This window comes from Corvus moneduloides, chromosome 4, assembly GCF_009650955.1.
Source record: "Corvus moneduloides isolate bCorMon1 chromosome 4, bCorMon1.pri, whole genome shotgun sequence".
Taxonomy (NCBI): domain Eukaryota; kingdom Metazoa; phylum Chordata; class Aves; order Passeriformes; family Corvidae; genus Corvus; species Corvus moneduloides.
The window spans coordinates 3,233,131-3,258,686 of record NC_045479.1 but is presented as its reverse complement, the minus strand read 5'-3'; the positions used below and the strand labels follow the sequence as shown (position 1 = coordinate 3,258,686).

Genomic DNA, 25,556 nt, shown 5'->3' with positions numbered 1-25,556 from the left:
AAACTAACCATATTTTTACTCTAACAGGCAAGAAGCCCTGAAAATCTACAGATGAAGTGAACATTAGAGTTTGAAATGGGGATGTAGTTCCACGGAATAACAGCTTCTTCTGCAGAGAAGTAAATTGAAATATCATTTATTCCAAGAGAATTTTCAAGACTCAGCATATATTAAAAAACCCCCAACCAAACTTCTTTGTTTTTCAGATGACCTTCTCCTTAAAAGAAAACCACCACCAATAAAAATAGTAAATAGAAAATAAATTTGGTAGAAAATATTTAACTGAAAACTAAAAGAACAGACTTCTTTGGCCTCTAGCAGAATTGGAGCAATGGAGAAACTTGCCCCCAAAAGATGCCATTTCTAGAAGACCTACAATGAAAGTAATCCATTATATTTTCTATGGCTTGTTAGTATAAAATTGCATGTTTCAAACAAACCCATGGCCTGTCATTTGTCTTGGGTGTGACACTCCACAACTGCTCTTATTCAATGTTCTCAATATTAGCACTCGACTTCTTTATTTTCTCTTCAGGTAAGGTTTCCTACACACTGCAGCAGAATTGGACCTGTGAGCTGAGCCATGGACCTCTTCTGTCACCAGTGCTAAGAAAGTGCCTTTGGTATGTACCTGGTGGCTTGGGGAGAACAGCTGCACTGTGGGAGCAAGGGAGAACGCCAGGGGAGATGGGGATTGTGCACCCCAAATCCCTAATGCCCTACACTCCCTATCACCCCTCACATTTCTACAAGAGAGGTTTAACACCAACACAGATGAGGAGACTGCTGAAGCAATTTTTATATTAATTTAAAAAGTGACACAATGTACAGGGTACTGAAATCAAATAATGCTTATGAGCCAGATACTAAGCACAGCAGTTATGGTGAGTAAGAAGGTGCCACAGAGGCTTAAAATGGTTAGTAGAGCAAATAAACCTCTCCAAAAGAAAGCTCTGAATGTCAGAAGAATTGATTTTCAATGTAACTATCCATATGCTGAGAATCCCCAAAGGGGCATTTTCAGCTGAGGTTGAAAAGTGACTATTTTAGTGCAACAATGTATTCCTAAGCATTAAAAGGAAAAGTCCTTTATTCATGTAAAATGGCACAAAATCTCCGAAAGTCAGGCTCCAGACACTGATTTTAGGATTGGCTGCCAGATAGGCTATAAGCCAGTGACAAACAGCTATATTTAAATGATCTCTTTGTCATGTTTAAAGGTGCATTACTGTGGCTTTCTGGTGCCCACAGACACACAGCCGAGCAGTGCAGTGAGCGTGCAAACCTAAACGCTGCCACTTTTGCTCTGCCTTGAACTGCAGTCTTCGAAACAGAAAAAAATGGAGTCTTGAACTGCAGAGAAATGAAGGGCCACCAATCCTACTGTGTCCTGAAAAATGAATCTGCATTCCCAGCCCCGTTCTAGCATCACGAAGAAAATGAGGAAGGTCTCACGTATCGCGCAGAGTTGGGCTGAGTTATTCTCCCCTCTCCTTCCCACTGCCACTTCAGTGCACGGCTCTGATGGGTAATACCTGGAGATCTGGGCAGGCAAATAATCCCAGCAGTTTGCAGGAATGGCAGTGCTTTGCCCCTCAGTGGCTGTTCATGGTCACACCATGTGTGTGTGTGCATTGTTATACATAGCAGGGATGTTCTCTGGGCTAAGTAGATTTAAATTGTGTCTTTTGTTTTATAGAAACCTTGCTCAGCTCATTTTCAGGGAAGCTAGAGGAAATTAATAGTGACAGTGTTTCATATGACTGTATTAACACATGGGCCTTTCGCACCGCCCTTTAGTTTTCAGGCCAGCATAGTGGGAACAACACAAGACCAAAAGCTTGCAGCTTGATGCCTTTCTTAGATCCCCTTCACCTTTACCAAAAGCTGCTCTGCCTGGCTGCTGTCTCTTCCCAAGCTGAGAGCAGTGTTTCTCTTGCAGGAATATATTTCTCTCCAGGGACATTTTCCCTTTATAGATGTCTTTAGACCCTGGGCTCAAATCAGACCAAGTCTGTAATTTAAATGCCTATTTCTGCCAGGTGCACAAAGTCACTTGTAACAATTAAAAAAATGGTATCTCAAGATTTTCAAAGATATAGCCATTGCAACTATTTAGCACAGACAGGCAAGGCACCTATAGATTAATTAACTCATGTACCATTAGCTGTTCCACACAGAGTAATCAACATGAGGTAAATTACACAGGCTCTTAAGCAGGTTTTACAACCCACACTGAAATTCCTGCTGTTGAGTATGGTATGAAAACCAGGTGGAAATCGCCATGCCTCAGTAAAAGTTTGGAAGAACAAGAACTGACATATGTAAAGTGTTCACTGTGGCCTTTCCTTTAGTTTCCCTGAGGAAATTTGCCTTCACAGGCTAGCCTCTGGGAAAAAAACGAAATAAATTTAAAAAAATTAGCCTGTGCCATGTGTACATGATTCTCCTTGAAAAAATATAAACAATACACCAATGATGAGTATATATTCAAAGGTTAAGAATGAAAACAACATTTTGTGGACTGAAAAAAAGAAATCAAGCTGCAAATGGGATTTTTCTTCAGATGTGTAAACTGAGTCAGAGGTATAGCTAAGCTCTTCATATAGCTAAAATCTTCCGATAGTCCTACAGGCTCTGGGCCCTGAAGATCAAAAAACTGATTTATATCATTCCGACAGACTCTGGCTCCATCAACTTCAAGTTAAGGGTCTAACCTCCCAAATACATTCACCATATGCATTGTCCCTGCATGAAAGGAAAAGTCAGTTGTCTCGAATCATTATTCACAAAAAATTGACATGTTGAGCTAGGAGCTCCTTATTGTGAAGAATTAAAAAGTTCAGGACAAGATCATGATAAATTCCACTTTTCTCTCAGGTACCTTCCTTGACAATACTCAGTACTCTGGTTACCTAGGCCCTTTCCTCCAGACCAACCACTTCTATCTTTGAAAAATATGGTGGATAAGAAGGAGCCACATTTTACACAGATTTTTAGGAGTACATATTCCAGCCATGGAATATATAGATCCATGTCCCCTCCTCTACTGAAGATTTCAAGTACACATCTATGTCTGGTAGACCTACTTAACCACTGGAATATAGGCAGGTTAAGAGAGAAAGGGGAGGAAAAAGATAGAATGAAAATGGTGGATTTTGATACCCAAGTCCTGCTCTGCCTGTGTTGTTTCAGCTTCTAGGCACAGACACTAACGACCAGATTTTTAGGATGTGCTGAGGTGGACATAAAAGCACTCACACACCTGCCTTCCAGATGTGAATCTGGCTCACAAATTCACAGTGGTTTTCAGGTCTGAAAGCAGGATAAATCCTTGTCTTTCTATCAAAACTGCTGTAAGTAAGGCCAGGAAGACTCGATCCAGAACTCCTTTGCAAATGTCCAGCTCAGAGAAAAACATATCACATGCCTGTTGTGTTGGTAAATACCAAATCTCTGTAGTAATTCTGGCATGTTGTTGGTCAGCAGCCAAGGTTGCTAGTACCCATTTTTGAAAATTATTGGCTCCTTTGTGTGACACAGACTGCTTTCTCCTCAGGCATGTACATGCACAAGCGCACACGGGCTCTAAATTTTGTGCTTGTGTGTTGGTGACTCTCTGAGTTTTTAAGCTTATTTTTCCTGAGCAGTGAAAGCTGTGCCAGAAAGTCTCTCACTCTCAGCAAATCCAAGACCAGAGCTGGAAGCCATGAGAATTAGCTGCAGGTGCTTAGGGTTTAGAAACTGCTGAAGGGACGAAAGACCAAGGTGTTGGCTCCAGGTTAGTTCTTATGATCAACTATTCTTTTTATCTTCCCATAAGACCACCTCACTCTTTTGTTGGCAAGGGGGAGGGAGAATGGGAGCAGGGGGGTAAAAGAAGATCTAGACTGTTTGATTTCAAATGGGAGGTGAAATTCCTCAGAAGATGAGCCTGTAGTGATCAGGAAAAGCAGATTAAGAGAAGCAGATGTGGGGAAGAGGGAAGACAGGGAGGGGGGTGGATTTATTCATGCAATTTAAGATATTAGCAGCAAATTGGGAGGGTGTTTTGTTCTGCATTTAGTCTTATACAAATTCTGCCCCCCTTTTCAGCACGTTTTCCCTTTGTTTATCTCCTGAGAGATGCCCACATGTGTACAATACAAAGAACCGAGTCATAAAAGCGCAGGCCTGTCAGCCTCCCTGAGGACCAATTAATGGTGTTCCAAATCTTGTGGGCAGGCAGATGAAAAGGATACAGATAGGGAAGGGGAGGTAGATGAATACTCAAAGAGAGCAAGGCAGGTTTTTCAGATGTTGGTAGGAACTTCTTTAGGTATTCTTAGCTAACTTATTTGGGGTTTGGGCTTCTCTCCTGATTCTGCAGTCCCTTGGTCATAGCTGCAAAAGAGGGAAAAGCTGCACTTCAAAATATAAATTAGGCTTTTATCCAAACCAATAATGACACAATGCCAGTGTGGGAGAGGGGGCAAAAAGAGGCTATTTAGAATTTTTCTAACCCTCCTTTTGTATATTGCCGGTTTTATTGGTAGGTACTTGGGTTTATATTATCATTTGTATCTCCGAGCTGCGTATTGCTCTGAATGCAGCAGGCTTTGTAGCGCAACCTTTCCTCCTATCTCACCCCCTGTGTGTCCACAGGCTTTGAACAGCGAGCTAGTGGCACTTTGAAATCAGGAGTTGAAAGTGTTTGACATGGAAAGGGGAGCATGAAAGTCTTGCTCTTTGAACCTTTTCTTTTCAAAGTCCCACAGAAAGTAGAGACAGGACAATAATGGACAGGCTGGGAGCTCTCAGGGTGAAGTGGGGATATGTGGTAATGAGGTTTCAAGTGTTTCAGCAGTCATTCCACCCCACAGTTTCCTCCCCTATGTACTCCCAGTGAATTAAATTTGCTGCAAGTTATCACAAAAATCTTCAGCTAGATGTATATTCTGTCCTTGCTTAATTCATTCCATGATTAAGTCCTGGAAACAGAATTGAGCTGATGAAAACAGGAAAAAATGGTCAAAATTATCATTAAGTTGCTGACTACGAAGGAAGATCAATTTTTTTGTTTGTTTTGCTTTATAATTAAACTAAGCCAGATGTACAGTAAGTGCAAGTTGCATGAGAAATGCAGCCAGCTGTTGCATCGAATATCAGGCTCAGGCCTCTCTGTGCTCATGTGCAAACTCCCATCTCTCACCTGTTGGGGTCAAGAGGGTGAATTAATAACCTTGGCAGCTGCTAAGATTTGCTTCAGTTATTTTACCTGCACATGAGATCAGTTAATGGGGAAAAAAATGAAAGAAACTTGGAGGTCCTGAAATGAAACATCTCATTTAAGAGCTTCATTATGTTTAAGAAGAGAAGAAGTAGAAGGGTAAGTTATTATTCGGTGTGGTTCAGGAGCTGATCTTTCACTCTTTGGAGAAAGGTTAAAAAAACTCAAGCTCAGAAAGCTCTTTATAATGCATCTTCTCAATTGTGTAATCCTCTACCTGGGAAGAAAAAAAAATCCTTTCTGAGTGATGTAGCAATCATTTTACACACTCAAGCACGAAATTTCATCACCATTACCTTAGCTTGGATGACTGTACAGATGTTGTTTGGCCATAAAATGTATTCAGTCCTTTTTTAAATCTAACTGCAGTATCTGACTCGATGACCTCCTGCAGCAGTTGGTTCCGTGGGTTTGGACTACATTTTGGTGAGGAAAATTAATTTGTATTGATTATAAAATTAGCCAAGGTAGGAGAGGAAGAGCTAACTAAAAACTCGTTGTCAAATTGCCCCAGATTTTCCTTATCAGTCTATTTTGTCTGACCTCTCCAGTTTCTCGTGTCATAGTTCTGGCCAGCACAGCCCATTTTTGGAGCTAGATGCAAAGAAGGTAAAAGTGGCTGAAGTTGGAATCATCCAGCCCAAAGACACTTTTTTAAAAAGAATGACCCTGAATTTGAATTATTTCAGATGGACTGTTCTTCTTTCCCATGTGGAGCAGGCATAATGCAGATATTAATCTGACCTGATTGTGACAGGAATTTTCAGTGAATCCCAGTAAAGCTGGTGCCACTACACTGCTGTGAGCATTGTGCACACAGCTCCAGCTTTCTTGCAGAACCCCACTAATGCCCACAGGCACCCCTCTGCTGAGGGTCACTGCTTGTGGCAGGATTAGTGCCTGAGAGGCTGATAAATAATCAGATCTCCTTGGGAGGTGCCCTTTTGGAGGCCTCCTCTGGAAACATTTCTGTTTCAAGAATTAGAAGCAGAAAATAGATTCTTTCCCTTTTCTAGATGTGTAGTTTTAGCCCTTCTCTTTGTACAGTGAGGTTTGAGGCAGTGAGGGAAAAAAGACTGTCAGAGAGAAAGGTTCCCTCATTTCTGTGGCTCAAGGATGTCTTTGGGGTCTCAAGGGTACAAAACCCTTCAGGCTTTTCAAAAAGCTGGTTGCAATTTTTTTGGTGACAGATCCTGTGGCTTTCTGCACATCCAGAGGTACTGTGATGGTGTGCTGTGATCGTGCACTGTGCTCAGGAAGCACAAGAAGGTGGGAGATGGAGTGGGGCAAGAGAACCAGCACAGGTCCCTCTGCAGCCCAGATCATTTTGTTTCACCTGCCCACCCGACTTCCTCCAGCCCTCAATCAAGCTTAGTAGTGACTGTCTACATTATAAACGTAGATATATTGACTAACTGATATGTTGACTAACTAATTTATATATTGACTAATTAATTGCTGCCTCTACAAGGGTATGTCTACACACAGGTATCCAAATCACATAGTAACCACTTCATCCGAGCCAGGGTACTCGTGACATACCTGACCTCATGGGTCACAGTTTGCTGTTCTTCCTAATCCTGTAGTTCTGAAATACTAGTTATGGTCAAGGACTGGTGTTTATTTCCTTAGAGATCAGGGCCACAACAACTATACATTATAACTCTTTAAGTAATGGTATTATCTTAAAAAATGGGATAGTTCAATACCTATATTTTACTTCAAGAAAGGTATTGTCAATGTTTTTGTTTTTCTCAAATGGGTTTATTTGAGCTGTTCCAAAGAAGAACTCTGCTCAGCTTAACCACTCCAAACCAGCATCTAGTTCGAAAGTGGAATCTGAACAGGCTTCTCTGGAGCATTCAGAGCTGCGTCCCACAAGTAAATTTTCATACAACCCTAGCATTGAACTTGTTCCTTTCAGACCACATTTCAGAGCCTGACCTCACTGTCAGGGTGCTCTTTTGAAGACCCAGAAGATTATCTTTTTCCTTCTTTACTTGAAACTGTAGTTATAACCTCATATCCCATTTAATTTGTTCTTCCCCATTCTCCACACAAGATTAGGAACACTTGTAGAGTCTTAACATATATCCTCTCTCAATTATATCATAGCTGAGCCACACATAGATAGCTCTTTTTATCTTCCCTCATATGTAAATTCCTCTGGTCCCCTGACCATTTTTGTTTCTCTTCTCTGAACTCTCTCTAATTTGTCAATATGTTTTTGGTAATTAAAATTCCTGCAACTAAATGCAATGTTCCATATGCCTTCATGCCAGATCCCTACAGATTTTCGGGAGAGGTCAGTGCTCGCAGCTGGGGCCAGATTTCCAAAAGCACTTTGAGTGTTGAGAGTTTTTGAAACTATGGCTATAAAGTATCATTATGGGAACTTCTGGTTAAGGAATGTTTGGAAGCCTTTTCTGCCATGTCTAAATGAAGCTGGGACTCTGTTAAAAATGTGGTGCTGTTAAAAATCTTGAGCAAATGAATATCTGCCTCCAGTACCTTTAAGAAATCTGTCCTGTAGATGGGAAACTGTTGGTCCTTCTCAGTATCTTCTATTTCACAGTAATAAGATCAGGGCATGTTAGGCTATAAACCTCCATGTAACTTTAACTAAGCAAAGTGAAGTTTTAAAATCTACCTGAACAGTTAATTTGTAAAGCATTACAAATTACTTTAAAAGGAATTAATAGTCATGGAAAAATGGCACCCAAAGATGCTTACAGGTAAGGTGGATATCTGGACAAGCTTGCAAGGGTTTTTACACTTCACAAACAGTGATTGAGCAAAACTGAGTAAATAAATCAGGCTGAAGAGTAGGTTCAAGGTTTTTTTTCCTATGAACAGTCATAATTTTTATAAATCTGTGTATTTAGATATTTTCTCAGTAGGAAAAAGCAAAACTGTCTCTATTCTGTTGAATATTCATGGATTAACTAACACTGTCTGGCAGTAAGTTTTAGAGCTTCCTACAGACGAGTTCAGTTCTTAACTAGGTTCTTTGGGATCAGTTAGGATTTTATATTTTCTGTTTGGGAAAAGAAAGAAAAACGATTCAAATCCCTTTTTCTAATTCTGCAGAGCACCCATATCTTTGACAGAACAGTTTGGATCACAAGTTTTTTGAAATCATATGTCTAGGAGCCAACAGTGATTGATGTACGGTTTGGAACATGGTGCTTCAATGGTACTGTTCACAGAAAAATACTTGTTTTCCTTCACAGTTACCTCTACAAAGCTTCATACTGGACAGTACTGAGAGGAAGGGAGGGAGAATTTTTTGTTTTTGTTCGGGGAGAGGGCTTAAAATTGCAAAAGAGCTGCAGTTGGAAAATAAATTACAGAGCTTAAATAATCTGGATTCATTTCTTTGCTGCAGTAAACATATTCACTAGACAGTTAAAAAAATTGTTTATGATGTGCCTAATAGAGCCATTCTAGTTTAGCAGTTAAATATGTATTCATAATTTTTTAAAAGGAATATTATTTACCCAGAAGACCAGAACAGTTTCTAAAAGAGATTTTCCAGTCCATAATGTAAATATGTATTTAGGACAAGTGCTGTGTGTACAGTATTAAAAAAAAAATCCTCTGAATATCTCTTTGAAAAGTTATTACACATGTCCACTGCTGCAGCAAAGTTTTAAATATTCATATCTCAGCTGTTTTCTTTTTCAGATTTCTCAATTTGGCTTGAATATATTGTGGGTGAATTGCTCTGCAAGAGCTTCGTTTGTTGAACATTAACAGGCTTGTGTCCTAAAGGACTACTCACATGTGTCAAGCTACATATGTGCTTAAATCTCTACCAGATCAGGGACTTCATTTTGTGAGGTTAACTTAAATATCACATTTATGTGTAAAGGATGGTCTTACATGCTCGCAAATCAGTTGGGATGGCTCATCTACCTCTTGCCTCACTCTCCCCCCCCATTTTCCCTTTGGCAAATTATCTGCACACAACGTGCCTCCACTATTTAAGACTCTTCGATCTTCACTGGAGAGCCCTCACTGCTCTACAAATCATCTTCAGAGAAAGCCCTTCAGAATTTGTTGCCCAAGTCCACAATGCACAATTCTGGAAGGTGGCAGAGGCGGCTGTGAAGGGAGGGCGTGTCCCCGCTGTGGTGAGATGTTGAGCGTGTGTTGCCCTTTCTCTGTGACACCAACCAAAGCCAGGTGATAGGGGCAACGCTTGGAAGAGAGAAAGAGGGCAAGTCACCATAAATTCTCTTTGTGGTTGGCCTGGGCACCAGAGAACTGTCTGTGGAGACCTGTCACACCCAGTTGGAGGTGAAAGTTGGTCAGGGGGATCCCTCTCACTTGAAGAACATGTTGAGGGTTTGGAAAATTTTGGAAAATGTTGGGTTTTTTTTAACCACAATTAAAAAGGACAAAATTCTTACAAGAAACACAAGACTATGTATAGGCTTTTGGAAATTAAAAAGAATAACATTTTTTAAAAAAGGAATGAAAGCCCAGCTCGGTTTTCCTCGCCATGTACCTTGCATAAACTTGCTGGAAATTCAGTTTGTCATTAATAAAGCTGTAGGGGATAAAAGTGGGTTTATTGCTGTATTACTTAGCGTTAATATTTTTGTTTGATCGGTGTACAACTGTAGCAAACCTGAGTTGGGGTATGTTATAGCAATTTGGCAGTCTGGAAATGGTTATGCAATGTGACAGATTAAACAGACAGTCATCACTACTACTAAGGATTATTTTCTCCAGTAACCACTCTAACACAGGCTTGAATACATGTTAGACATGACTCCTTTCTTAAATATCCATCTGTGCAGGATGTTATTCCTTTTTAATTTCATTAATTGAAATTTTAAACTTTATATCGTTTTCAATTGATTTGCGTTTTCCTAAGTACTACAGAGATTTAGGAATCAAAAGTTAATTTTTCTTTTCATCTCCATGATGAAGTGGTTTGGGTTTATTTTTTTCTTTCAGTAACATTGTAAAAATTTGTGTCTTCAGGTCATGGAAGCAAAGTTTTCATTGACTTCACCAGAATTTTTGGCTGTTTCAACTATGTTAAGGTTTTAACCAAACCCAACAAGCACAAAATCATCACAATTTGGTAAATTTAAATTTATAACATCATGGCAGATACAAGGAGAAAGTACGGTGTGCCTAAGCAAACATTTCTCATGTTTTTATTATTTCACTTTAAAGTCTGTTAAATTCTCAGTAGAGGAGGGTGGGCTTTTTATATGAAAACTGACAGCTGTCTTGAATTTCAAAAATGCAAATATAGATCCAAATTTTGAAATAGTCTGAAGTTCTTCCAATAAAGTAAAAGCAGTAAAAACTGCATGTGCTTATTGCAAAACAATCAGCCTGAACCTTTTTCAAAACTGAATATATTTGCATGCAGAATTCCCATCTTTTCCAAAACCGTTGTTGTGGAATCAGCCATGATATTTTTTGTCAACATTTTTATTGAAATAGATGCTGAGGTTTATACTGAAAATAAAGTTTTAATTACACAAAAAAAAAAAAAAAAAAGAAGATAAGCAAGAATTTTATCTAAAATTCTAGTTAAAACCCCCTGAAAATCATCTTAAACTTTATGCAAAGATCAGCATCTTCTTCAAAATTGCTTTTTCATTTTTGAGATCCATTTCAGAATGAATTTTTCCTTATTTTCTGTGTGGTTTTCTATCTGACTTCCCTCTGTATTTGATTGACCAGGGTTGCAATAAAGAGCAACAGAAAATCCTCCATTATGTCAAGGCTTGTTTAGTTATTTTATTGTTTTAACTGTTATGATCTCTTTGGGTAAGAAATTCTCTTCTCTGAATTTCATTTGAAGATTGGGAAACTGATTAGGATATTATCTCCACTGACCTTTCTTTCCTTTTTTTGAGGAATGCATGGCCAGCAGCACCATCTGGACTTGCTCTGTGAGTGTCTGTGCATGTTGTTCATTCTGACTTACCTCACATTCTGTTCTGCTCTATGCAGATCAGAGGCAACAATCTTCTCTCAGTGGATAAATGCAGTATTTTTTCAAAGGCAAGTATGTATATAAGGCAGAGGCTCTGTGCTGCAGGTTTAAGGCCTTCCAGTACAGGCTTGTAAAGGCTTTTTTAAAGATAATATGATCACTGTGCCCAAACCTCGCTCTTATTTAGAAATGTTCCATTCATATACCTGAAGACTTGCTTTGAAGCCACTTTCTATACATTGCACGGAACTTTGTTTTGATGATTATCTTAACTATTAAATTTTAACCTGGGGATTACTAATAATGCTGTTAGCACCTTAATATCTTGATGTTTCTATGGCCCTTTAAAACTTGATTAATGCCCTTATGTTTGATATTTCAAATCTCTTCCTCTCCTGTGGCTCTTGTCACGAATTGGATGTGGTGTTCTCCACTTTTCCCAAAGGGAGAATCTGCTTAGTTATTCCTAGGAGGTTGTTGAGCCTGCTTAAACACAAACATATTGCCCTATTTAATCAGTTTCTTGATCTTGTATTTCTTGTTATCTATTTGTTTTCTACTTTAGTAGTTATTGCAAGTAGCCCGAGGAAATATTAAACTGGTAAAGCTCTTCTGCTTCTAGGTCATCGGTTTTCATCTGTATAAAGTTGATCAGCACCAGACAGTAAATCCATACAGAGAAAAGGTGATTTCTAACCAGTAGATGGTGTGAATTTATATCTATTAAAATAGACATGTTGACTGTGAGATCTAAAGGGGTTACATCCATGCTCATTGAATTTAATGACAGAACTTCAGTTTCTAGTGCTGGGAGCAGGTTCAGACTTGACTTTGCAGATGACAAAGATGCATATGCAAATTGTCTTGTAATTTTTCTTGTTTTACATAACTGGGAGTGCCATGTATTTTTATTTGACTTCTTTCATAATGCATAGAACTTGGAATAAGTGTTCTATCTTAAAATTGGATTCCATTAAAACAACAGCAGGCTTAATATTTTTTAGGTATTCCCTGTAAAAAAAAAAATCGGTCTACAAATAAATTATTTTTTTTAATTTTAATTGCTAGTCTGACACAAAAACTTCTCTTACCATTGCACAACCTATCCCCTGTTAGTAGAAAGGTTCTATGTGCCCCATTAGGCTGCCTCCCATGACAGTGGTTCTTCAAGGTTCCTTATATGGGATATATCATTGATGCCATGACATCTTGCAGCATTTTGTGTAGATAAACCTTACTTTAATGGAACCCATTCTGGTGATATTTCTTACTTTGGAGTAGAGTCCAGGCTACTGATCCCAGCTACCTCACCCTACAGGGGTGAGTAAACTATGACTTTGTGCTTCACATAATTCTGTAAAGCTTTTTTCTTCCTTTTTTTTTTTGCCCCTGGAAAAACAAAGAAACCTCATAAAGCTCCATGATTTCTGAGACATATTTCAGTGTTGGTTTTGTGCTATTCCAGTTTCTTTGTTGTTAACCAGATCGAGCCAGCTTGTAACTGAGAAAGTAACAGTGGTGCCACCAGACTGCAATCTGTCAAGCCCTCCTAAAAACCTTTAATTGCTTATGTAGCCTTACTCTCTCTCTTTAAAGAGTCCCTGAGCTGCATCCCTGCTGCATTTTGATAAAAGTTCTCCTCACGCCCCCTGTGAATGTCAATAATTGCATGAGAACACAGGAGTATCTTCTTGAGGATTCCAGAAAGAGCCGTCGAGTGCAGGGCATCTCTCTTTGTCAACCCACGAAAGCAAAATATGTAAATGAAAGCTGTGGAAGAGTTATTGAATGTGTGTTCTTTGCCATTTCCCTCGTGGGAGCTGTTGCCTTATTTTCAGCATTTTTTAAGCTGTGTGCTGAAGTTCCGTAGGACGATCCCTAAGAAGCTCTTCTTATTTTGTATTGGGTATGTAGCTTGTGGAGCCCGCCCTGTGGTATTTCAGCACTTTGGCTGCAGCACGGTGTCTTCAAAAAGAGGGCTGGTCGGGTTAAGTAAGGACTTAGATGACATCACAACGTTCCCTCACAGTGGTGGTGGCATCAAAGTGCCTCGTTTGCAGAAACATCGGTGTTCTGTTAATCTGCTTCTTCCCACTTCAATAAAGAACCTTTCATCCAACAGCTAATTTGACCTTGGAAAACCTGCAAAGCTCATTTTCTTCTGTTGCAAAAGTGCCTCGTCCTTTCTATCTTGTTACATAACAATCCCACACAATGCTTAAATTTTACTTCAGATGAAGTATCTATTTCCACCACTTTACTATATTCACTCACCTATTTCTTATCACCTTTTTCAGCCAGAGGAACTTTGAATTGAATTTATTAGTATGTATATATCTAGAAGGAACCCAAACACTGATTTTTCTATTGGGTTTCAAGTATGAAGACTTGGTCAAATTATAACTTCATAGAAAATCTCAGTAAAAATAAATATGTGCATACAGATTGTTAACACTTGTCCAAAAAAGGTTTTGGTGGTTTGCTTTGTTTTTAACTCATGAAAATAAAAACATACAGATTGTTGACACTTCCCCAAAAGGGTTGGTTTGCTTTGCTTTTAACTAATGAAAATAAAATATACTGACTAAAGTCAGAATATTTTTATTTAGAAATGCCACTGCAGTCCCTCACAGTAGAATTCCTTGGGAGATTAATTGGGAGTTCAACTTTCTTTTCAGGCAATATTTGCTGTAATGTCCACATTCCCTTCTTAGGTAATGCATCTTAATAAGAATTCCATATTGTTACATGTGATGGGAAAAGACAAAGACCCCCAGTCTTTGGGGTGACAGAAAACATGACATGCACTATAGTTCCCTTGAAGGTCTGTGATAGTAAAGATCAGTATTTTTACTTGGTAAGAAAAACTGCATTTTTGATATTGGCAAAAAATAGTGCTGAAAGATTCATCTGGTTGAAAACATAACTTTCCCACAGGGAAAAAAAATATATAATTGGGAAATTTCATTCATTTAAAAGTGGAATTATCCTTATTTTAAATTACTGCAATGAGAATCTTATGAACATTCTTTAACCTCCTTTTAAAGTGCAACAAATATTAATTCTGTCATGAGGTGTTCCACTCCACAGCAGATATCTATCCTGGGCTTTAACTCTCTATTCCTGGCAAGAACATCTAGAACTTTGATTTTTCATTATATCCTACTCTGGTCTTTGAAATTTACTCCTTTCAGCCATAGGCGCAGTAACACTTACGTTCCTAGAACAGAATTTTCTACAAATATGGTAAGTTTCCACAAATATTTAAGACTATCATAAAAGTACAAACAATTACAAAAAAATCTTTTTGAAAAATGGATAAGTAAGCTTCTCACCATCCTAGCTGAATACAAGTGTATTGTTGACACTAGTTTATGCTGGCATGAATCTCATTTCACAGTGAAAGTATCTGTGGCATGAAGCAGTATCATGTATCTTTAGGGTTTTTTTCATTAACAAATTGACAATTTAACTTTTACAGGGGTTTCTTTCCAATATTATTTAACAGACTGAGAAACCCTTGATCCAATCCAGTGAGTGTTTATGCATTTTGCACAGAACAGTCACTTAACAAATGAGAGAAGTTTGCTGGGAGTGAAGAACAAACCTGACTTACCTCCCATCCTATCTCTAGGGTATGACCCTCCCCAGGAACAGGGTTCCTGGCAGTACCAGAGACCTCCCATGGACTCACCTTGGAATAGCCCAGGAACACAAGGTAAGAGAACTCCCGTTCCACAGGCATTAACATGAGATATTTACATTACGTTTTGTAATGGGATGTGGGTGATGTGTGTGGGTTCGAATTTTCTTGAGCTCATGAAGATAACTCCAGTTTTCACACCTCCTTATCCAGTCGCTGAGACACTAAAAAAAAAGTGATGGTGACAACCCTCCCAACATTTCTGACCAGATTTTTTAGTTATAGATGATCAGGTCATGTCTTGTACACTCAATATTTTCCACATGGGTCAAGGATTTTTGGCACATACAGTTTGGAAGGTGCTCCTTGGGACTTCTTACCAGTGATCCTTGGTGGAATTCCTTGATAAGGGGATGTTCCCCTGAACTGACACATTCCATGCAGCAAAGAGGAGACAGCTTTGTTTTAGTCAATAACAAAACCTCAGTTGTCTAAGTAGAAACTAGTCCAGTTAATAAAGACATTAGTCAAACCACAGCTTCCTAGAGTTTCTCACACACCAAACTGGGATCTACAGAGGATTTGTGAACTCCTGCATTTACTCTCTATCTCAGAAGAACAAACATTTTCCTTGGAGCTAGCCTTACGTATCTCAATTTCCCAACTGTATGCACCCATAACTGTGCCTTTCCTGGCTTCTGTAGGTGTTATAAAGATAAATATATTAATTAGAGATTTTGGCATACCTCAGGGAACAGAGCTTTGGAGCACACAAGTATCTAAGGTTCAATCTACCATGTTTTAACGTATAACAACACCTGTAGATTGTCCTAAAGGAAATTCCTGTACTCTGTGTCTGTGGAGCTTAGCGGTTATGGTAAGGAGAACAAAAAATTTACTCTTATGGATGAAGATAATCAATTCACCTTGCTGGTATATGTGATTCCTTGTATTGGTTTATTTAGAAGCCTTCAGGAGATAAGCACATTTCTTTTTGCAGGAACCTCCTTGGGAAACAAAAGTATCCCAGATGCTAACACACCTGGTAGCACATTCATAGAGCTGGCCTCTCACAGCCACATAGGTAAGCTCTTTTTGTTCCATATTTTATTAAAAAGAATTATTTTCTGAAGAGATTTAATCAAATAATTACACATAGCAAAGAGAAAAAAAAAGCTAATACAGTAACATAAACTAGTAATATAGAGATATAAACAGCTAATAGAAAAGCTGATTGGCACCTGCATTGAGGAAAGAGGCGCAACAGCCTCTGACACCCCAAACTGAAGCTGACCCTTCACTACAGAGGAAGCACAGCACAGCTTTGTAATGACCAGTGTGGGAGCACAGCAGAGGCTCCTGTTTGTCCACACAGTTGTTTGCTAAGCAACCAAAAATAAATGCACACTCTCAGCTACAGTTCGACCGTTCCTAAGCATGATGAGGGTCTGAATTCTTAAACAAATCAGAGAGATCAAGGTCACAAAAACCTCACAGACCCTCAGGCTGTTTAGTCTCTCCCTCATGTTTTCCCTTCTACACCATGTTTCTGGGGCTACTTCTGGATGGGGTCAGAGGATTCTTCAGCCTATAAACAACCCAAAACCACACCCAAAAGTTGCATGCACATTTAGGAGGGACAGTGTGTAGTAATGGTGGGGTGAAGGATGGTTCAGAGGCTATTTATGCTGAGTTGTTGCTGAAAGAAATGTTCTTTGAAATTATACTTAGGCATTAGATTTTCTTGTGTCTCCTGCTCTCTACTCTTTCACCCCACTTTCCATCCATACCTCCTTCAGCTGTGGCTAAGCTTAAAATTTCAGTTCTCCAGCTGGAATTACTAAGGACTGGATTTTTGGTTTTGATTTTAGTTTGGGGTTTTTTAATTCAGTTTTCCCTAGCTGGCGTGTGGAATGTATTTCAACAGATGGTCATGGAGTTTTAAATGTTGTGAGTGGATTTTTAATAAGTCTGACTAATTTTATGATCATTGCAGTTCATGTGCACTCAACATTCCCACCAACCTCGACTGGAAGTGTTGGATATGAAAAAATGTCATATTGCACTCAGCCAATGTAACTCTGGCAGTGTAGATGAATAAGGGGATTCTGACTTCACACTCTGGGCTGTAAGAGCCAGGTTCAATTGTTTCCCTCTACTCAGTTGAGTTAAATGCATTGTGGGACTTTTTTATCCCAGCATCAGGTATTGGTCACAGCCAGAGGCAGAGTTAGAGTACTTGTCTGATCAGTGATGACAAATCCCATGTTTCTCAAGGTGGTGTGATTTGTGGGTAACTCCAGCCTCTTACCTCACTGCATAAAAAATCCTAACATCACAGCTAACTCCTGCTCATTTTTCCTCTTTCCAATCTGAGGACTTTCTCTCCTCGCTTCTTTAAATTCAGTGAATGAAATCACAGCACCTCTTTGAAACCTTACCTGTTGTTGTCTCTGTGCCAGAACATAACACGTCATGGAGAGATGGCTTACAGCTATGCCTTACAAAGCTGAGGTGGGAAAAGATTCTCTGCCCATTGTCAAATATTCTTGCTGCAGTATTGCCACAGCAGAGATACACTGTCCTCCTGCATTTTCTTCCTGTTGACAAGTTCACATCTCAGGCCATCTGTCCTGATGTGATAAAGTGTTTGGTCACACTGCAAGACAGAGAGGATCATCAGGGCATGTCTCCCTGAACCAGCTGCTAAGAAAATATCCATCAGCAAGTCCACAAAATGGTAAAATGTAATTGTAACTGAGAGAGTGCACCTTCAAATCTCTTTTCTGCTTATTTGTTGGGGTTTTCTTGAATTTTGTTTACCACTGACAAGTTTAATCTAGCAGCACTTTACAAACCCCCTTTTGGCAGCTGTAGGAATATATTTCAAGCAGGTTTTGTTTGATATCTACAAGAAGTCTCTGTTCAGTTTATGTAATAAGACAAACATATGCAAATCCATCCTTGGATCCTGTGAATTATATGCCTGGAATCAGTAAGCAACACAGTAAAAGCTCACTAAGTTGCTTCTTACCTATCCACATATCCCATAAAACTGACATAAAAAACAATGGTTTCTTTACCATTTCTCAGCAAATATTTAATAGCAGCTACAGTATTTTGGAAGGCCTCACATTATTGCAACTTCTTGACTTTTTGCAAAATGTAATGAGATTGATTCTTTATAAAAAAATGCTTCACAACATTTATTATTGCTCTGCAGTGCAAATATGAGCTTAAATAAATAATTTTGAACCATATTATCAGGCAAATGTAGCTGTTGAGATGAATACATTGGTTTTGTGTGAGTATTTCTTCATCTGCTCTGTCATTTTTCACAATTCAGTAATTAACTGATAACTACTGACTTATTATTCAATCTCTTAGAACATTTTCGAAATGGGATATGTGCCTAGGACTAGATCTACAGCCCTCATTAAGAGCTAAATTCACAACAGATCACAAGGCTCGCTGTTTCCAGCACCTTCAGCCTCCAACGCCTTCTGCCAAAATGTACAACCCCAAATGGACTGCAGGCTGCTTAAGATGAGGGCAATTGGGTCCTAAAACTTAGGTCCAGAAAAGTCTATATAAGCATAAAGAAAGCTGAGTCATCCAAAGTAACCTCTTCAAACAGCAGTGGATGTGGAAGTGTCAAACCCTGATCCTCTGCCATGCCTTGACCAACCCTGAGTCTTGCTGACTTTGATACCCACATCCATCCCACCTCACAACACATGGTGGAGCAAAAAGTCACTTCTGCCTCTTTCGTTCCATCACATGCCCAGAGGACTTAGCCTGGGCAGTGAAAGATCTGGGTTTTCATTCCTGCTTTGTAAAAAAGTGTGTGAACCTGTGACTCTCCATGAACCTGTCTGAATCTCCCACTGGCCCATCCATCCCACTCAGCCTGTCATGAATAAGAACTAAAGATAACAGAAAGGTGGGGGGGATGGAGAACACAAGCATTGGCACCACTCTGTTCTCTACTGGCAATGGGTCCTGTTGGGAAGTGGAGAAATCCAGGGGCTACTCCCTGTCCCAGGAAATACTTATCACAGTGTGACTACCGACCTACACACGTGTGTAGTCGCGCACAGACTGGTGCAAGTCTGCTCCCCATTGGCTACAAAGTCTTACTCACGGATCGTTTTCCTCCTTGGTCTAATGTATGTTTATTATTCCATACAAAGCTTCAACAAGAAGGACTGAGCAAGATCATAATTCCGGAATACCTGTTAGCATAATGGTTGGAGTTTTGCCCTGGAAGATGCAGGCTTGTTTATGCTCGGCGAGAGAAAAGAATTGAACCCACGTTTCCCATATGAATGCTCTAATCAGTGAACCCATTTAACAGAAGAATGGAGCCAATCTAGCAGGAGTGCTCAGAAAATGAGTAATGGGACAGGTCCTGCCAGCCAGATACATAGAAGAGTGACTAAGGTGTCTGCCTTCTGCTGCTATTGAATCTGACCCTTATTCCATGCTTTGATCAGGGATCATTCCTTCCTTCCCTGAATAAGGGTAACAGACTGTTTTGCAATTGCGACGTGTAAGAATTGACCCTCCTTACAAGATTTTTCTTTGCTGCAGAGACTGTAAGGGTAGACCTAGCATCTGCTGCACACTGCTGCTTTTTCCCATTACTCCCTTCAGCATATTTGTTTCAAAATAGCTGTAGGAATTAGCATTACATCTACTGCCAGGAAACCAGAGTTTGTCAACACTCTCTGGTGGGATGCCTTCTATTGTTCAAATGCTGATTTGCTGAAAACAAACTGCCCATCAGTCACTTTCATCTAAGAGATAAAACTAAAAAGGACTTCCACTTTTCATAGGTTGCTTGTTTGTTTGATGGATTTTAACAAAATGTAAGGTTTATATAAAGTAAAATTTATTTAAATTGGAGAAAAATATTTTTGGCTTTTCACACCTATGTAGGACGCCGTATGACAGCCCTGTTCTCCAGGTATGTGTTTATAGAATCTTTTTCAGATGCATCACAAAGTCATTTGGGATTAGATACTCAATTTCTTAAGCTTGTCAAGTTAGTTGCACTACTTTTACTGGAAGCTGTTTAAACAACTCCTACAAGTGTTCAGAAATATTCTTGTAAGTTTTCAGCTGAAGGTTTTCCAGGGGCAGTTAGTAACCTTTTTTTTTTTTTTTTTACCTCTCACCAGAATACTCTGAATCTTAAAAACTTTAGCTCCTCCAGCTCTTTGATATTCATCCTTTCATTATATCTATAAAAATATTCAAATCCTTTACCCACAGTGTTAGACAATCAAAGTTCAAGATTTTGGGGAACTTCTGTTTTCACATGTCAAGCTAATTGAAAAGTATCCAGCTGCTATAATAGGCTCAGCCTATCATACCCACCCTCATGCCCTTAGGACATGTTAGCTTGCTTCCAGCACTGTCCTAAGTTGTGGCTGCTGTGCTGCAGAGCAGCTTGGAGCACAGACACACAGCTTCTTAGAGCATTTTAAATTTTCTCTTATGAGGTAGGGTCTCCCTTCTCCTGACCAACCCACTGGTGCTTTGTTATATCAGTTCCAATTTGCATTCATATTTCTTGTACCAGGATGACCTGAGTTATACACAGCATTTCAGGTCTCGCCAGGTGTTGTATGCTTGCACGGTATCATTAATCACCTTTCCAGCTCAAATGCCTGTATTTCCCTGTCTTGTTGCTGCCTCACATCTGTGGTTCAAAGTCATTCTTCCTTCTCTTTTTCATGTTCAGTGCAGAGCATACAGAACAACTGGGGTTTTTTTGGCTTCTAAAAGCCTTGTACTTCCACTTGCTCTTTTTTTTGTTGTTGTTCTAGATGTGGTTCTAATGTTGTTCCATACTGCTCATGTCTCCCAAAATTATCATCAACATTCTCTAGTGTTTTGCTCTTGTTATTAAGCTGGGTTCAGCAGTGAAAGCAGGAAATTAAACCAGCTTAAGGCAGAACAAGCAGAGCAAGCCACAGAAGTCCTGCCTTCAGCCACAGCCTTGCCTACAGCGCTGCACTGGTAGGAAAGGCTTCCACTTCTGTCTAAAAGCCACGATGCTCTTGTGTTCCAGTCTAAAGGGAAGGAAGTTTCTCAGCTCACTCAGCATGTTACCCGTATCCAATACAGAGAGTAATTTTATTATTTTCTGTGTAAAAATTAAGGTTTACATTAATGTTCACTCCATGTACCAGCTCTCTGTGGAGCCTGCTCCAGTGATCCTGTAGTTCTCTTTATCTGAACATATTAACATCTTTAATTTTGCATCAGTGAGATACATAAAAATTATTTTTCCTGCCTGTGCAAACCTTCAGCCTCCTGCTTTGCCCTTGCCTGCTCAATATTTTTACCATTACTCAGAGCTGATGACAGCTTCTCACTTAGTTGATAGACTGAATTTTAATTTATTTTTGCTGAAATATAAAATTTATTTATTTCAGAATATCTGATTTTCTGCGGGGAAAAAATCAGTTCTGAAAAACTAAAAATATGCATTCTGGGGTGGAAGTAGGGGCTGCATGATAGATAATAATTCCTCTTTGCAAAAGTTTAGCAAGTCTCAGATCAGCACATTTTAGAATTAGAATTAAATTAGAATTTTTTAGTACTATTCTGTGACCCAAAATACTATAAAGTCTTGCAAAACAAACTTGACAGGCAAAACGTGCACTGTTTGTATAGATTTTGTTAAGCAAAGGAGTGAAGTGTTCTATGGGTACCTATGCTCTCCACTAACAATTAGCAGATTTCATAATGAGTTGATCAGCTGACAACACCTACAGAAAACAGACGGTAACAATATTTAGTTACTTCCAAAAAACCTATCAAAGCCCAAAATTTATGAAGTAGAAGTTTGAAGTCAAATAGCAGTCCCTGGAAAATTCTACTACCAGAAATATTTTTTCGGCAATTCTAAGAAGTGATATGGGAAGTATTCAAATCATTGCACAGGGCTTCAGCTACGTATCTTACACTGGCTTCAGTGGGAATCATGCAGTGAAATCCCCGCTTATTGCTTTGAAAATGTACCCCTTAGTGTTTCATGTCATGCTGAGAGACAGAGCAGTGATCCAAGGTCCAGATCCACAGCAGGTAGCAGTACACACAATGTGCCAGAGTACTGTAAGGCACCACTGTGTTAAAATATGCAGGCTTTAACTTAAAATGACAGAAATCAAGGGCATTTCAAATTAAGGTTCCTAACAGCCTCCTCCCCTTTGTCCCATTTAGTGACGGTCATACCTTTAGAGCTCTAATGTGTAAAGTTTTTTTTTGTCTTCTTCCTTTTCTCTTTTCTATCCTGCCCTCTATATGACCTCTCTCCTAATTGGAATATATCTTGTTTTTCGATAATAGAATTTCCCCAGGAGATAGTCAATTTTTAGAGCTGAAAATTAATTTACGGGCCCTGCTTGATTGCATGCATCAGATATGTTTGTCTTTTACCACATAGTGACCTTCTTCTCCCCTCTCCCTTCACATCTCCATAGCTAGGAATTCACTTCAGAGTCAGATAACATGCCTTTTTACTCTGTGAGACAGGTATTTGTGTCACGCCTTCCACGTGCTGGTGTTTACGTACCAAGAGTGCTCTTGGAGAGCTGTGTCCCAGTCAAAAGATTGGAATTTCAATCATTCCTTGCACAACAACTGGCAGAACTGTGGCCTTTCTGATTTTGTAGCAATTTCCAGTTCACATATGTAGAAGTGGCCAGGGCAGGGAATGGGGACCGTGCCACTCAGAGATACTTTTTCCTTGCAATTTGGTACTTCACTCATGAGCCTGTTCATAGCTCCACAGGACCTCTCTCCGAGACTTTTAAAATGAGATTGAAAAGGTAGTCCACACAGTTCATTGTCACATCATGTGGATACACTGGATGTGTTTCCTTCCAGTCCCTCTAGTATCTGCCAAAAAAAGGCCTCTTCCTTTCATAAGATGCTTTAAGAATAGTAACCTAAATGTAATGAATTTTTTCATTTCATCAGTTGAGATTTCTGTTTTTCAAGAATCCTAGTATGTTTCCATGAAATATACTTCTTTGCAGAGCCAATCTTTTATTTTATTCAACTGATGATGTACTGAAGTGCTCAAATTGAAATGAAAAGTTGAGCAAACACAGATGCTGTTCAGAGCCACGCATTTGCTCATGCTCAGTGTTAAGGACACTCCTGCAACGTTATTTTGATGAGTTTATTTAAGACAGTGAGTGTGAGATTCACCTCATGTAGACATAGATGGCCACAGCATAAATTTTTACCTCAGCTGGGCATCCTCAGTGCCCTTTCTACTGGATAAAGAGGAATAGGCAAATTTAGCTCATAACTCATCTGACCTATTTTAGACATTTCCAAACTTTGCATCCTCAAATCACTCCAGTGAATATAAAAGGCGTCTAAGTGGTTATATCAGATCTAGATGTCAGCAACTGATACATTTACTGGTTAAATGGATCCCACTCAAAGCTGCAGGGAAGCATCTTCCACAAAGTGAAATCTACGTGGTACCCTTTTAAAAAACTTGATCAGCCAATTATGTGATCCTAAGAACGGCATTTCTGCTGGGGCTTAGCTCAGAGCTGACAATGTTTGGGTTAAAGAAGGTTTTCAGAGCAATCTGTAACAAGTCCATCTTAATGACTGGTTTCTCCCAGCTTCCAAATGCTGTCATGGTCAGCCCATGAGCATGTTCAAGTTACGTGTTGCAGTAAATAAGATCCTGGGTTTTACATGCCCACAGACACACTCATTTGAGACAGTTCCCTGCAACAGCTGAGCTCCATAGCCCATCAAATATTTAAAAAGTTTATTATTTGAATCAAGTTATCCTGGCCTGTTTAGATAGACACTGAAGTCAGCATGCCACGCTAAAAGGAAAGTCTTTGGGAGCATTGTGAGCAAGTGGGACAAACTTTACAAACATCATAAAAGAAATCAGTTAATTAGGTGAGTTGGATAGCAGCAACAGTCAAGTTGAAATAACCTGGTAACCTCAAAGAGTGAGAAAAGGAGAAAATGAGCGTGCATATACACATATCTTGCTGAAAAAGATCCAACAGATCCAGGTTTTTGGCAGCTATCAGATTTCTAGGCCTTATTTTGAATCTTTGTAGACCAGGACAGCTCTGCTCCATAAGCAGAGAGCTCTGCCAATTTATACCAGATGAGAATGTCATCCCCAGGAAGAACAAATAGAAAAAAGAACCACAATAAAATCTCTCCAAGCAAACTTTTATCTGTTTAATGCAGATGTGCCTAATCTTTCACAGTCCAAGAACAAAGAAAATGTACAATGTCAAAATGATGCAAGCTTTTAAAATCACTTGAATTAGTGTTTCACTGATATTTTTATTAGAATTCCAGCAAAAAGAAGGCAATACAACATTTAAACTTTGCTGACCATTTATCACAGGCTAAATGCCAATAAATATTTGGAAAGTAGTTTTTATAATACTACAGTTTGGGTTTTGTTCCTTTAACTTTTATAGGGGAAAAATAGCAGTAGCAAAATGCCATTACCTTGAAAAATGCATAGTCAACATACAACCTTATAACAGCCTCCTACCACAAGACCCTTATGTCTAATGCCAGCATCCCCAGGTCCAAGCTCTTGGTTTCCAGCTTTGGCAGGAGCCTCAGTCTGCCACTTTACACAGTAACCGGGTGTTACCAATTCCCTAAAAGTGTCAGCTGCCCCAGGTGAGTTGGAAGTCCATCACCACAATGGGTGTCAGGTGGCTTAGGAACCAGGCACATCCCATTTCCTGTTATCTCACAGGAACACAAGAGAGCTTTTGTGAGAAGTTCTTACAAGTATAGTACTACATTGGGGAGGGATGGAGTGGGTAAGTTTTAACTCAGTTTGTTCTGTGTCCTCTGCTATTTCATCTCAATTGCTATTGATGTGTGCTTCTTACTGCTAGGGATATGCAAGTGAAGCTCACAGGTAGGAGTGGAAGTAACTCAGCTTGTAGTTTCTCCTCTGCAGTCTGGAAGGAACAGAAGCAGCTTCACAGATCTGTTAAGGTCCCAGGCAAAACCTTAGCCTCCTCCAGTATTTCTAAAATCTCCACTGGATACTTTATCATTTGACAGTTTCAGCACAGGTGATAAAGAGTCTGTTATGCAAAAAAACACCCCACTTCTTATGCTTTTTCCTCACTTTCCCACCTGCTGTCTTCGTGTCTGGCTGGTTCTTCTCTCATCATAAATATGTTTTTGTAATTGTGACCGCAAGCAGGTCTTCATTTCTAAACCACCTAATTCATAACGGAGTCTAAATATCTGATTGCCAGACCTCAAATTCTACATTATAAAGAACTTATAAAACAATCTCAAAATATGCATCATTTGGAAAAATTACCCTGAGTTTAGATCTCCATCTTTAAAAAAACCTAGAACAAAACCGTTACTTCTTTAGAAATTCTTGTGGATAAAAATAAAATTAAAATTCAGTCCAAAAAAGCAGATTTTATATAACTCAGTGTATGAAAATGCTTGCTTCTGGCTCACAATTTGTATGCAAATGAAAACAACAGAGCTATAGCTGGTGCTCTCCTGTAACCTTCGTAGTGTTGCTCACCGAGTGCCTTTACAGTAAAGTGTGATGCTTTTGTCAGAATTACCAACATTTTTAGAGAAGTAATTCTGAGTGGAATTAAAACAACCTT

At 39.3% G+C, this 25,556-nt stretch overlaps 1 long non-coding RNA gene across 3 annotated transcripts in view; it reads left to right on the top strand.

Moving 5' to 3' along the window:
• Window positions 1-25,556, top strand: part of LOC116443182 — a 215,048-nt gene that overhangs the window by 168,168 nt on the left and 21,324 nt on the right. For 2 of the 3 annotated variants that reach the window (XR_004239770.1, XR_004239771.1), the window contains exons 2-7: window positions 28-119; window positions 207-383; window positions 536-623; window positions 14,872-14,955; window positions 15,881-15,964; window positions 18,362-19,849. This is a non-coding gene — a long non-coding RNA (uncharacterized LOC116443182). Of the gene's footprint in view, window positions 1-27; window positions 120-206; window positions 384-535; window positions 624-11,157; window positions 11,194-14,871; window positions 14,956-15,880; window positions 15,965-18,361; window positions 19,850-25,556 lie in introns of all 3 variants that reach the window. The other variant, XR_004239769.1, reaches the window with a different exon arrangement.